At 36.2% G+C, this 12,473-nt stretch overlaps 1 long non-coding RNA gene across 1 annotated transcript in view; it reads left to right on the forward strand.

Moving 5' to 3' along the window:
- LOC113608906 (uncharacterized) overlaps positions 1–12,078 on the forward strand; it is a 74,454-nt gene extending 62,376 nt beyond the window's left edge. The window contains exon 3 of the long non-coding RNA XR_003428446.1: positions 11,783–12,078. This is a non-coding gene — a long non-coding RNA (uncharacterized LOC113608906). The remainder of the gene's footprint in view (positions 1–11,782) is intronic.
- Positions 12,079–12,473: the final 395 nt, after the last annotated feature.

The raw sequence follows: 12,473 nt of genomic DNA on the forward strand, positions 1-12,473 counted from the left end.
TGGGACAACCCATGACATAAAAGATGTTTTAAAATACCTGATCTTTCCAAATACTAGTAATGCGAAGGAAGCCACATTGATTTGGGATACTGAAGTAAGCACCCCAGATGAAGTTTACAATTTTGCCATCTCTGATAGAATGAGTAAATAAAGTCTCTAAATAATACAGAAAACTCATTTTAACTCATAATATTTTCTCTTGACACACTGTTTCACAAAGTTAATAAAAACTATGGAAATGGTTGATTTTTATCCCCTTTTCCTTCCCCAAACTTCTGTTGATGAAGATGCTATGATCAGTAAAATGTTTAAAATGACTCTAGTATGTGTGCAGAGAGCCTATGTATTTCTTTTAAATGAATAATTTAGAGTTTATCTGAAAGAATTGACTGTGAAAGACTTGACAGACATCATTAAACCAACTCAATGTAAATAATTAGTAAATACAGGAAGTTTGCTAAAACAATCTGGAAAATCTTTAAAATCTGTTTGATGAAAACCTATATAGGTATAAACACAGGCAGATATCTTTAATTTTCCCCTAATATTTTTTTGGTATATTTGTCTCTGGTCTAGAGTACACAGAGACTTTTAGCTCCAAATAATAGAAACACAATACAAACTCTTTAAAGCAGAAAAAGAAATGTTATGAATTGAGGGGCCCAAGTTTGTTTTCAGAGCTCTGTCTCTCTCCATCCTGCTTCTCTTGACTGCACTTCCATATTGTCCTCATTCTTATCTATTATCTAAAAAAGATGGCTTATTTTTCATGGTTAGAAAAAATGACTGTAGTCAACCCCAGATTTCATTTTTCTTTCAACTTGCCACTCTAGAGAGGGGGAAACCCTTGCTTGTATTACTTCTACATATGAAATCTCAGCAAAGACACAGGCTGATCCTGGTTGGGTCATAGGTCCATTCCTGAGCAAGTCATAATGGCCAGGGGAGGGCTTACTCCTGCCTTTCCTATAGGAGACTGGGAATGGGTAGAGTCAGCCTCATTAACACTACATAAACTGTATTTTTTTTTAAAGGAAAGATATGTACTGTTACCAAAAGAAAAGAGAAAGGGGGACTGGATGGACAAAATACAACAGACGGCTACTATTTGACTCTTTCATTGTTGTTTTGGCTTTTATAAGCTATAAATTTAGTGGCAAATTTGTCTTGTCTAGTGATTTCTACATAGGTTTTCGAGAGTATGAGTGTGTACGTGTGCACACATTTTTGTTTTGTTTCAAATATATGGTTATATTTTTTAAAGAAACATTCAGTTTTTACTGGGAAAATATATTCACCCATGTCCTGAACTCATCATGTCCCCAGAGTTTGTCCTCAGCATTGCTTTGGAAGTTCTGACCTAGAAATGATCTGGTTAATAACCACATGGAGAAGACAGATGTGGAAATATAGTGTGGAAAGGAGAAATAAATTCTTCATTAGTTCTACAATACTACTTTAAAAAATTTTAAATGTGGGCAAACTGTTTTTCTCCACTACTGCAAGAGCACCATAGATTATTTCGCCTATTTTCTCAGCATATGTAAATGAAATCATATAGTGTATACTCTTTGGTGTCTAGCTTACTTCACTCAACATTATATTTGTGAAATTCCTCTATGTTGTTAAATGTTTGTCCTTTTATTACTCTTTGGTATTCCACTGTATGAATATGCCACATTTTACTTAACCATTCCCATTCTGTGGTTGGTAGATATTTGCATTGTTTCCAATTTCAAGCTACTATGAAGTGTTGTTATGTACATTTTTAGTTACGTACTATGCTGTTTGAGAAGCATATGTATACATTTTTCTTGTTTATATACTTAGGAGAGAAATCACTGTATCATAGTACAGTTGCCCCTCCATGTGGGCAGATTCAGTCAACTGCAGACCAAAATTATTTGGGGTAGAAAGTTCTAGAAAGTTCCAAAAAAGAAAAACATGGATTTGACATATGCCAGTAACTATTTACGTAGTGTTTACATTGTATTAGGTATTATGAATAATCTATAGGTGACTTAAAGTATATGGGATTGACCTGTACATATATTTAATGGATAACCAACAAGGACCTACTGTATAGCACGGGGAACTCTGCTCAATATTATGTAACAACCTAAATGGGAAAAGAATTTGAAAAAGAATAAATATATATGTAGATGTAGATGTATAAATATAAGTATGTATGTGTTTAGTAGATGTGCCAATTTTATTTTTCGAAGTGGTTGTACCAGTTTATAGTCTTACCAACAATTAATGTGAATTCTAGTTGTTTTCACATCCTTACTAACAGTTAATATTGTCAGAGTTTTAAATTTTAGCTATCTTAGAGGGTGTGCATATGTTTTCTTATTGTGGTTTTAATTTGCATTTCCCCATGACTAATGTGTTTGAGTATCTTTTCATGTGTTAACAGGTCATTTGTTTATTTTATTCTGTGGAGTGCTTGCACCAGTTGTTGCCCATTTTTCTACTGGGTTGTCTTTCTTTGTCTTATGGATTTAGAAGAATTCTTTACATATTCCGGACACAAAACTACACAACCCTATCCCCCCTCCCACATGCACACATTTGTGGCTTGGTTTTTCAGTCTTAACTGTATCATTAGATAAAGAATTCTTATTTTATTGTATTTCAGTCTATCACTCTTTACTTTTACCCTTAGTGCTCTTTACATCTTCTTCAAGATTCTCTTGGGTATTCTTGGCCCTTTGCATCCCCATGTACATTTTACAATCAGCTTGTCAATTTCCATGACAAGCCTGCTAGTGTTGGGATTGCTTTGAATCAGAATTTTAGGAAGATCTCTCTTAGAAAGTCACATTTAGGCTGAGACATAAAGGATTAGAAGGAGCCAGTTACATAAGGTAGGTGTGGAGGGGGGCAGAATTTTCTAGGGCAAAGGGAATGTAATGAGCAAAAGCCCATAGTATATAAAAATTTAGCTGCAAGGTGACCTGTGTGGCAGAAGGAAAGGGACTGAGGTGAAGCTGGCATGTGGATCAAAACCCAGATCCTACAGTTTTGAAGGCTGTGGTAAGGGGTTTGGATTATCAAGGGATCAGCAGAGACTTAGAAATCGTTGCTTTGTTTGCCTCCTGTTGAAATGTGTTTGTTAAGAAAAGACTTGACTTTGGCATTTATTCAACTTTTAAAAAATAGGTGATTTAACTTGAAAAGCCCTCAGAAATTCACAAAGCTCTAATTTGATTCTCTTTGACACGTTTATAATACGAGTTTTATTGGATTCTTTGACTCAGATTTGGGCTGAATAATACCCATGGGTACTTTCTGAACTCATTTAACTCCCACAATTCCCTGTACTTGAACTCAGTGCACTAAACCATTTCTTTGAAAACTAGGCAAAAATATCCCCCACACCACGACTCAGTATATGTTCACTTCATGTCTATTTCATTCTTCTTTATTCACTGGGAAGAGTCACAAAAGAGATGAGTCAACCATAAATGCAGGAGTGTGAATCTGTGCCCATTATCCTCAAGCACCCATGGAAACACTTGTAGTTTAGAACTCTTATCAAAAGGCCTTTTGTTATTTCAAGGGCAGCGCTAACATACACAATGACTATATGTTTTTGATTGCTTCAAAGAATCTTTGCTATTCTCTAGAAAGAATGCAGCTGCCTTAGCAATTGCAACACCACTCCGCGTATAAAATGCTCTTCAAGTGAGTCCAAGCTGTTATATTGATGTCAAAATGGGCAGCCTTTACAGTGGTACTTTATATCAGAGTGATTATACATGGCTCTAGAAAGTAAATCCTTGTAACTTGGTCTTAATATGGTAAAAAAAAAACAATGCAGTTCAGTACATAGTTGAGTAACTTTATGGACAAGCTACAGCGATAGACTCTTCTGAGGATAATACAAAGATGACCAAGGCTAAAAAACTAATACTTAGGGCCTTACCTATTCCAGAGCACAGGGGAGTAGGGTTCTCTTATAGAAAATAATGTGGGTCAAAAAAAAAAAAGAAAATAATGTGGGTCAAGTGAGAGGAAATGGAAGAATAAGACACAAGTAAGGGAGAATTTAATAAGCATAGGTGAGTTATAAAGAAAGCGATGGTGTAATCCTTGCTTTCCCAGCTCTATGTGGCCTTGGTAGCCCTGGCCTCACCAACATGTATGATCTGGAAAAGTCTTTCACCTGAAATCACGTACTGAGTAAGTTGAGGTCAGTCTCTTGAGACCATATAGTTAATCCTGGATCTGAGCTCCACTCTGAACTCCTGAGCCCTTGTTACAGTACAGCCTCTTCTCTGAGGGCATGACCATGCTCCCCAAATACTCAGCTACTGTGTGGGCTGTGTAACAAATGAGACAGCCCCCTGAGGCTCCCATGCTTTCTCCTAATCAATTTGTGAACATGTGTCAGCCAAAAGGTACTCCTCCTGTAGCCCATCTGCTTGGCCTAGGGCCACGTGGGCCGTGGTGCTGGCATTTCCTGCATGGGTTGCCAAACTTCCTTGGACACTGCAGTGGCTGGTAGGCTTACTTTCTTGCAGTGGGGTCAGCCTGGCAGCTTAGTTTGCCCTTTAGCTCTAGACCCACCAGGTTCTAATTTTCTGCCCATTTCTTAATCAGCCTTGTTGAGAACTCCTTCAATTTATCCTCACTATAGTAGATAATTATTTGGGATTTAGTTTGCCTTTATGGCCTTTTAGGTTTCTGCTATAGATTTATGAAATTACTTCTACATATTCTTGGTGTCCTGTACAACATTGCTTTTGATCTAGGAACTCACTTTATAGAAAAAGATACAAGGTTGATCCTTAAGGTTCATAGGTTTTATGTACCCATCTCAGAAATACCTGGCCTTAGGGACTTCCCTTGTGGTCCAGTGGTAAAGAATCGCCTTCTAAAGCAGGGGATGTGGGTTTGATCCCTGGTCAGGGATCCCACATGATGCGGGGCAACTAAGCTCGTGCGCCTCAACGAGAGAGCATGCGTGCCACAAACTACAGAGCTGACATGCCCTGGAGCCTGTGCACCACAACTAGAGAGAGAAAAACCCGCACACCACAACTAAAGAGGAGCCCACATGCTGCAACTAAGATCTGATGCGGCCAAATAAATAAATATTTAAAAAAAAAAAAAAGTACGTGGCGTTAGAGAACAATGGAAAAGCCTACTGAAAACTTTGTAAACAACAGCTGGAAGATACTATCTTGCCAAATCAGTGTTTGTCCTGCCTGGTGCAACATATACTATGAATCAGCCAGTGGTACATGGTGCTGTTCTAGAACCAGAAGACATGGGTGTGTGTATAAGGGATGTAAATTGAAGTGGTTCTTTACATGAAACTCTTAATGATACACCATTTACAAAAGTCTTTAATCTCTGCAACTCTGGTCTCAGCTATTTAGAGATATCAAATTCCAAGGGAGATATGTGTCCACTGAAATGAAAGCTGAGCTTCTCACATGCCTATCTGGGTTCTTTTAAAATTTGTTTCCCATTTCATTGAGAGAAAATTGACATATAACATTGTGTAAGTTGAAGCTGTACATTGTGATGATTTGATATACACATATATTACAAAATGCATACCACAATAAGGTTAGTTAACACAGTCATCACCTCACATAGCTACCATTGTTATTTTATTTATTTTTTGTGTGGTGAGAACTTTTAAAATTTACTTTTTTAGCCACTTTCAAGTATACAATACAGTATTGTCAACTCTAGTCACCATGCTGTACATTAGATCCCTGGAACTTACTCATCTTACATCTGAAAGTTGTTACTCTTGGATCACCTTTACTTATTTCCCTCACAACCTCATCCCTGGCAGCCACCAGTCTACACTCTGTTTCTATGAGTTCAGTTTTTTTTTTTAATAGTTCACGTATAAGTGAGATCATACAGTATCTTTCTTTCTTTGTCTGACTTATTTCACTTAGCATAATGCCCTCAGAGTTCATCCATGTTCTCCAAATGGCAGGATTTCCTTCTTTTTTATGGCCTAATAATGTTCCATTCTATATATATGCCACATTTTCTTTACCCATTTGTTTGTTGATGGAGACTTGTGTAGTTTCTGTGTTTCGACTATTGTAAATAATGTTGCAGTAAACATGGGGTGCAGATATCTTTTCAAAATAGTCAATTTTTTCCTTCAGATTTATATCCAGAAGTGGGATTGCTAGATAATATGATAGCTCTATTTTTAATTTTTTGAATTAAATACTCCATACTGTTTTCCATAGTGGCTGTACCAATTTACATTTCCACCAACAGGGACCAAAAGAACCAAAGGGTTCCTTTTTCTCCACATCCTCGTCAGCACTTGTTATCTCTTGTCTTTTTGATAATAGCCATTCTAATAGGTGTGAAGTGATATCTCATTGTGGTTTTGATTTGCATTTTCCTGATGATTAGTGATGCTGATTATTTTTGCATGTACCTGTTGGCCATTTGCATATCTTTGGAAAAATATCTATTCATGTCCTTTGCTCATTTTTAAATCAGATTATTATTATTATATTTTGCTATTGAGTTATATGAGTTTCTTATATATTTGGGGTATAAATCCCTTATCAGATATATCATTTGTAAATATTTTTTCCCATTTGTAGGTTGCCTTTTCATTTTGTTGATTGTTTTCTTGCTGTGTAGAAGCTTTTTAGTTTGATGCAGTCCTACTTATTTATTTTTGCTTTGCTGCTTGTGCTTTTGGTGTCATATCCAAAAAGTGCTTGCTAAGACCAATGTTGAGGAGCACTTTTCCTGGTTACTTCTAGGAGTTTTATGGATTCAGGTCTTAAAATATTTTAGTCTTTAATCCATTTCAAGTTAACTTTTTCTCACATAAGGTAAGGGTCCAGTTTCATTCTTTTGCATGTGGATATCCATTTTTCCCAACACCATTTATTTAAAAGACCATCTTTTCTGCCATTGAGTATTCTTGGCTCCCTTTTCAAATATTAGTTGACCGTATATGCATGGGTTTATTTCTGGGCTCTTGATCCTCTTCCATTGGTCTATGTGTCTGTTTTTATGCTAGTATCATACTGTCTTGATTATTACAGCTTTGTAATATAGTTTGAAATCAGGAAGTGTGATGATCCCAGCTTGTTGTTCTTCTTTCTCAAGATTGCTTTGGGTATTTGGGATCTTCTGTCGTTCCATATGAATTTTAGGATTTTTTTTCTTTTTCTATAAAAAAATGTCTTTGGAATTTTGGTACAGATTGCATTGAATCTATAGATAGCTTTGGATAGTAGGGACATTTTAACAATACTAATTCTTCCAATCCAAGATCATGGGATATATTTCCATTTATTTATGTCTTTTTCCATTGCTTTCATCAATGTCTTATAGTTTTTGGTGTTCAGATCTTTCACTTCCTTGGTTAAATTTATTCCTAAGTATTTTATTATTTTTGATGCTATTATGAATGGCACTGCTTTCTTTTTTCCTTTTCAGATAGTTCATTGTTAGTGTATAGAAATGCAACTGATTTTTGTATTAATTTTGTATCCTGCCACTTTACCGATGCAGAACAGTGGATATATTAAGTGAAACATTTGTTATTTACTTATTATTTTTGAAGGAATGGTTTAGGAATGAAAGCGTATAAAGATGTTGGGGAGCCAAAGGTGAGAGAGTGATGTGATCATTTCTTGTGTTTTTGGTTGCCTAGCTGTGGAGTACCCTCTCCATTTGGGAGACGTTTTACACAGGATTAATCTTGGTGAGAGCAGTGACCTGCTTCTTATTAAAGAGACTGAGGGACCTGTCTCATGAAGGCTGGTGTGCAAGACTATAACCTGGCTCAACCAATCAGAAGCTCACATCTAGGCATGGACTCCTGAGTGATTGTGGCAAAGATGAGATGGTGGCTAGAATTCATTTGCATCGGGCTGCCCTATATTTTAGATATTTTCAAGAATGTGGAACAATGGAAGTAATCTAGAAACCTACTTGAAAACTCATTAAGATTATCCCATAGATGTTACATGTTAAGAATATTTTTGGTTGTTCTGCTTTTAAAAAATATATATCACCCCTCCCCTCAAATTGACAGTATGGTACAACCAAAATAATTGTAGAATATTACTGACATATGTGCTGTGTTTCCTTCCTACTTATTCCCAGCTCCTAATCTGACACATTGTAAGTACTTGACAAATGTTTGTATGAATCGATTTCAGGAGAAAGAAAATATGGTAATTATTAATTAAAAGACCTAGTCTGTTTCATTCTTTGAAGAAATTTCTAGTAATAGGAAACATTGACCATTTTATTTAAGTTTTGTGTATTTATTAGCAGTATTATCACGTTTATTATCACTCTTTGCTTGTTTCTACAACTAATACTTTTTATTTGTTAGATTTCCTAGTACTTTACCTTTTTGATCTGCCTGGTAAGTCTAACAAAAAATGGATTAAAGACCTAAATGTAAGACCAGACACTATAAAACTCTTAGAGAAAAACATAGGAAGAACACACTTTGACATAAATCGCAGCAAGGTCTTTTTTGATCCACCTCCTAGAGTAATGGAAATAAAAACAAAAATAAACAAATGGGACCTAATGAAACTTCAAAGCTTTTGCACAGCCAAGGAAACCATAAACAAGACGAAAAGACAACCCTCAGAATGGGAGAAAATATTTGCAAATGAATCAACAGACAAAGGATTAATCTCCAAAATATATAAACAGCTCATGCAGTTCAATATCAAAAAAACAAACAACCCAATCAAAAAATGCTCAGAAGACCTAAATAGACATTTCTCCAAAGAAGACATACAGATGGCCAAGAGGCACATGAAAAGCTGCTCAACATCACTAATTATTAGAGAAATGCAAATCAAAACTACAGTGAGATATCATCTCACACCAGTCAGAATGGCCATCATCAAAAAATCTAGAAACAATAAATGCTGGAGAGGGTGTGGAGAAAAGGGAACCCTCTTGCACCGTTGGTGGGAATGTAAATTGATACAGCCACTATGGAGAACAGTATGGAGGTTCCTTAAAAAACTAAAAATAGAATTAGCATATGACCCAGCAATCCCACTACTGGGCATATACAGAGAACACCATAATTCAAAAAGACACATGTGCCCCAATATTCATTGCAGCACTATTTACAATAACCAGGTCATGGAAGCAACCTAAATGCCCATCGACAGATGAATGGATAAAGAAGATGTGGTACATATATACAATGGAACGTTAGCCATAAAAAGGAACGAAATTGGGTCATCTGTTGAGACGTGAATGGATCTAGAGACTGTCATACAGAGTGAAGTAAGTCAGAAAGAGAAAAACAAATATCATACATTAATGCATATATGTGGAACCTAGAAAAATGGTACAGATGAACCAGTTTGCAGGGCAGAAATTGAGACACAGATGTAGAGAACAAACGTATGAACACCAAGGGGGGAAAGTGGCGGGGAGGTGGGGATGGTGGTGTGATGAATTGGGCGATTGGGATTGACATGTATACACTGATGTGTATAAAATTGATGACAAATAAGAACCTGCTGTATATAAAAAACAATAATAATAATAATTTTTCTTTAGTTTAGAGATTAAACTGATGAAATTTATTGCCAGAATACTTTGAAATATGGATGACCCAGTGATGCTACATATTGATGAAATCATATGTAAATACTGGAAATCACTGATGTGCCATTTTGGCTCATATCATCAAGGGCATTGAAGTTCACCGTTCATTGTCCTCAAATTTTCATAGAATAGTATTGCAAAAACGCTCTCATGAAAATGTCTGAGAGCTATCAGACTGAATACCCCCATCACCTCCCTGAGAACTAGTATTTTTAGAAGTATAGTAGTAGTCTATGTACAGCTATATTGTATCAATGAGAGAAGGCAAAATGGAAAGAAACAGGAGTTGAAGTAGGTATTCCACTCATTTATAGAGTTTAAATACTTTCCTTTTGGAAGGAGTGCCAGGACGCTAATTGTAGAAGTGGCTTCCATAGCAGTTGGATCTAGTCAGTATCTTCTGGGGTTATAGGAATATTCATTAATACGGGATCATCTTGCCCATGGTAAATATTTAAAATATGATTTCTAAGGTTAGTCAATATATCTGAAAATGACATATATACACCAATATGTATAAAATAGATAACTAATGAGAACCTGCTATATAGCAAAGGGAACTCTACTTCATTTCACTGTACAGTAGAAACTAACATAACATTGTAAAACAACTATACTCCAATAAAAAAGAAGTCAAACTGCAAAATGGGAGAAAATATTTGCAAATGTTATGACTGGCAAAGGGTTAATATCCAAAATATATAAACGGTTCATACAACTCAGTATAAAAAAACAAACAAAAAAATGCAGTTGGTAGTGGGTAGTAGTTGTGAATAGAAATCTTTCCAAGGAAGAGATACAGATGGCTAATAGGCATATGAAAAGATGCTCAAATCACTAATTATTAAAGAAGCTCAACTCAAAACAGTAATGAGGTATCAACCTAATACCTGTCAAAATAGCTGTCATCAAAATGTCTACAAATAAGAAATTTTGGAAATGATGTGGAGAAAAGTGCCCTTTACACTGTTGATAGGATTGTAATTTATTGCAGCCATTATGGAAAACAGTATGGAGGTTCCTCAAAAAGCTAAAAATAGAACTACCATATGATCTATCAATCACTCTCCTGGGTACATAACCAGAAAAAACAGAAAATGAAAACACTAATTCAAAAAGATACATAAAACCCAATGCTCATAGCAGCACTGTTGACAATGGCCTATATATGAAAGCAATGTAAATACCCCTGAACAGACAAATGGATAAAGAAGATATGTTACATGTGTACAGTGGAATATTACACAGACTTAAAAAGAATGAAATTCTGCTATTTGAAGCAACATGGATGGACCTAGAGAGTATTATGCATAACGAAGTAAGTCAGAGAAAGACAAATACTGTGTGATAGCATTTATATGTGGAATCTAAAAATAATATAAATGAATGGATATGCAAAACAGAAACAAACTCACAGGTATATAAACAAACTAGTGGTCACCAGTGGGGAGATGTAAGGGGGAGGGGCAAATTAAGGGTATAGGATTAAGAGGTACAAACTAGTATGTAAAAAACATATAAGCAACAAAGATATATTGTATAGGATAGGGACTTACAGCCATTAGCTTGTAATAACTTTTAATCAAGTATAACCTGTAAAAAATACTGGATCACTATGCTGTACATGAGAAACCAATATAATATTGCAAATAAATTGTACTTCAATTAAAAAAATAAAATCTGAAAATGGATATGTGATTGAACAAGAAGCTTAAAAGTTTCTTTTTTCTTCTTTCTTGATGACACTTAATGAGATTTTACAGACTTTTTTCATACAGAAAAATTGCTAATAATTTCAGTGTTAAAGTCTGGATTGAAAAAAAACCAGTACGTTTTCTCTCTAATTCCTACCTCATTCTAGCACATTCTACAAGGTACCTAAGGGTTGAAGAGATTGGTAAAAATCCAATAAACTGCATAATTTGAATACACTTTGCCCAACAAAAGAAGTAATTGTAGTGAAGTTAAAGCAATTTAATTCCAATCCTGGAATTTGTTATTGAGCTGCTCCCTGATAACAGGTGGCAACCTTTCTTACAGGATTGGAAGGAAAGAAGCCAGTAGAAACCACCCCTGGCACCTTAGGACCATCTGCAGTTACTCTTAGATTCCTATTAAATTACAGCATCTGACCTACAAAATTGTTTTTGTTTTTTTGTTTTTTTTTTTTAAGTGAGTGAGAGGAAGAAGAAACCAGTTAGAGGGAAAACCAGGGCTCATGTGAAATCAGCCTTAGAATCGGAGCGGCACAGAGAAGCCGTAGAAGGATTAAAGATGACCTTCTTTGAGGACACGCTCCTCTCCTCCTCGACTTCTCTCGCACTACCCCAGCTGATGCAGAAGCAAGTCACAAGACCGAGGTCATGTGAGTGCTGGGATGTAGGGCTGCTGGCTCAGCGCTCCTATGGAAGCCGCACTGAAGCCCTACACGTGGGCTGTCCTGCAACTGGGCTGCGATGAAGGGTGGCTCTGCCTTAGCTAAGAAACTACTGGGAATGGCCTAACGCTTAGATGTACTTTATTCTATTTTAGCTCTGTCTCTCTAGCTAGCTGCATACACAGTTTACTTAATCTGAGTCTCAGTTTCCTAGAAGAGTTGTTGTGAGGATGATGCATAAAGTGTCCAGCATTACGCCTGGAGTTAGCAAAGTTTTGATAAATGGTAGTGATGATGATGATGGTGGTGGTGGTGAGGGAGAGGAGAAGGAGGCGGAAGGTAAAGACGAGGAAGATGATTCAAAGAACCAAGCATTGGCTAATGCTGGCTTTGACCTAAACTTTGGATGAACCCCGCTCACTACCCAGATTAAATATTTTCTTCATGGCACTGAATTTGACCAGGCATTACAATGCACCCTCCTGTT

The sequence above is a fragment of the Aethalodelphis obliquidens genome, unplaced genomic scaffold, assembly GCF_003676395.1.
Source record: "Aethalodelphis obliquidens isolate GAN/ISIS:26980383/991018 unplaced genomic scaffold, ASM367639v1 scaffold3, whole genome shotgun sequence".
Lineage (NCBI taxonomy): Eukaryota > Metazoa > Chordata > Mammalia > Artiodactyla > Delphinidae > Aethalodelphis > Aethalodelphis obliquidens.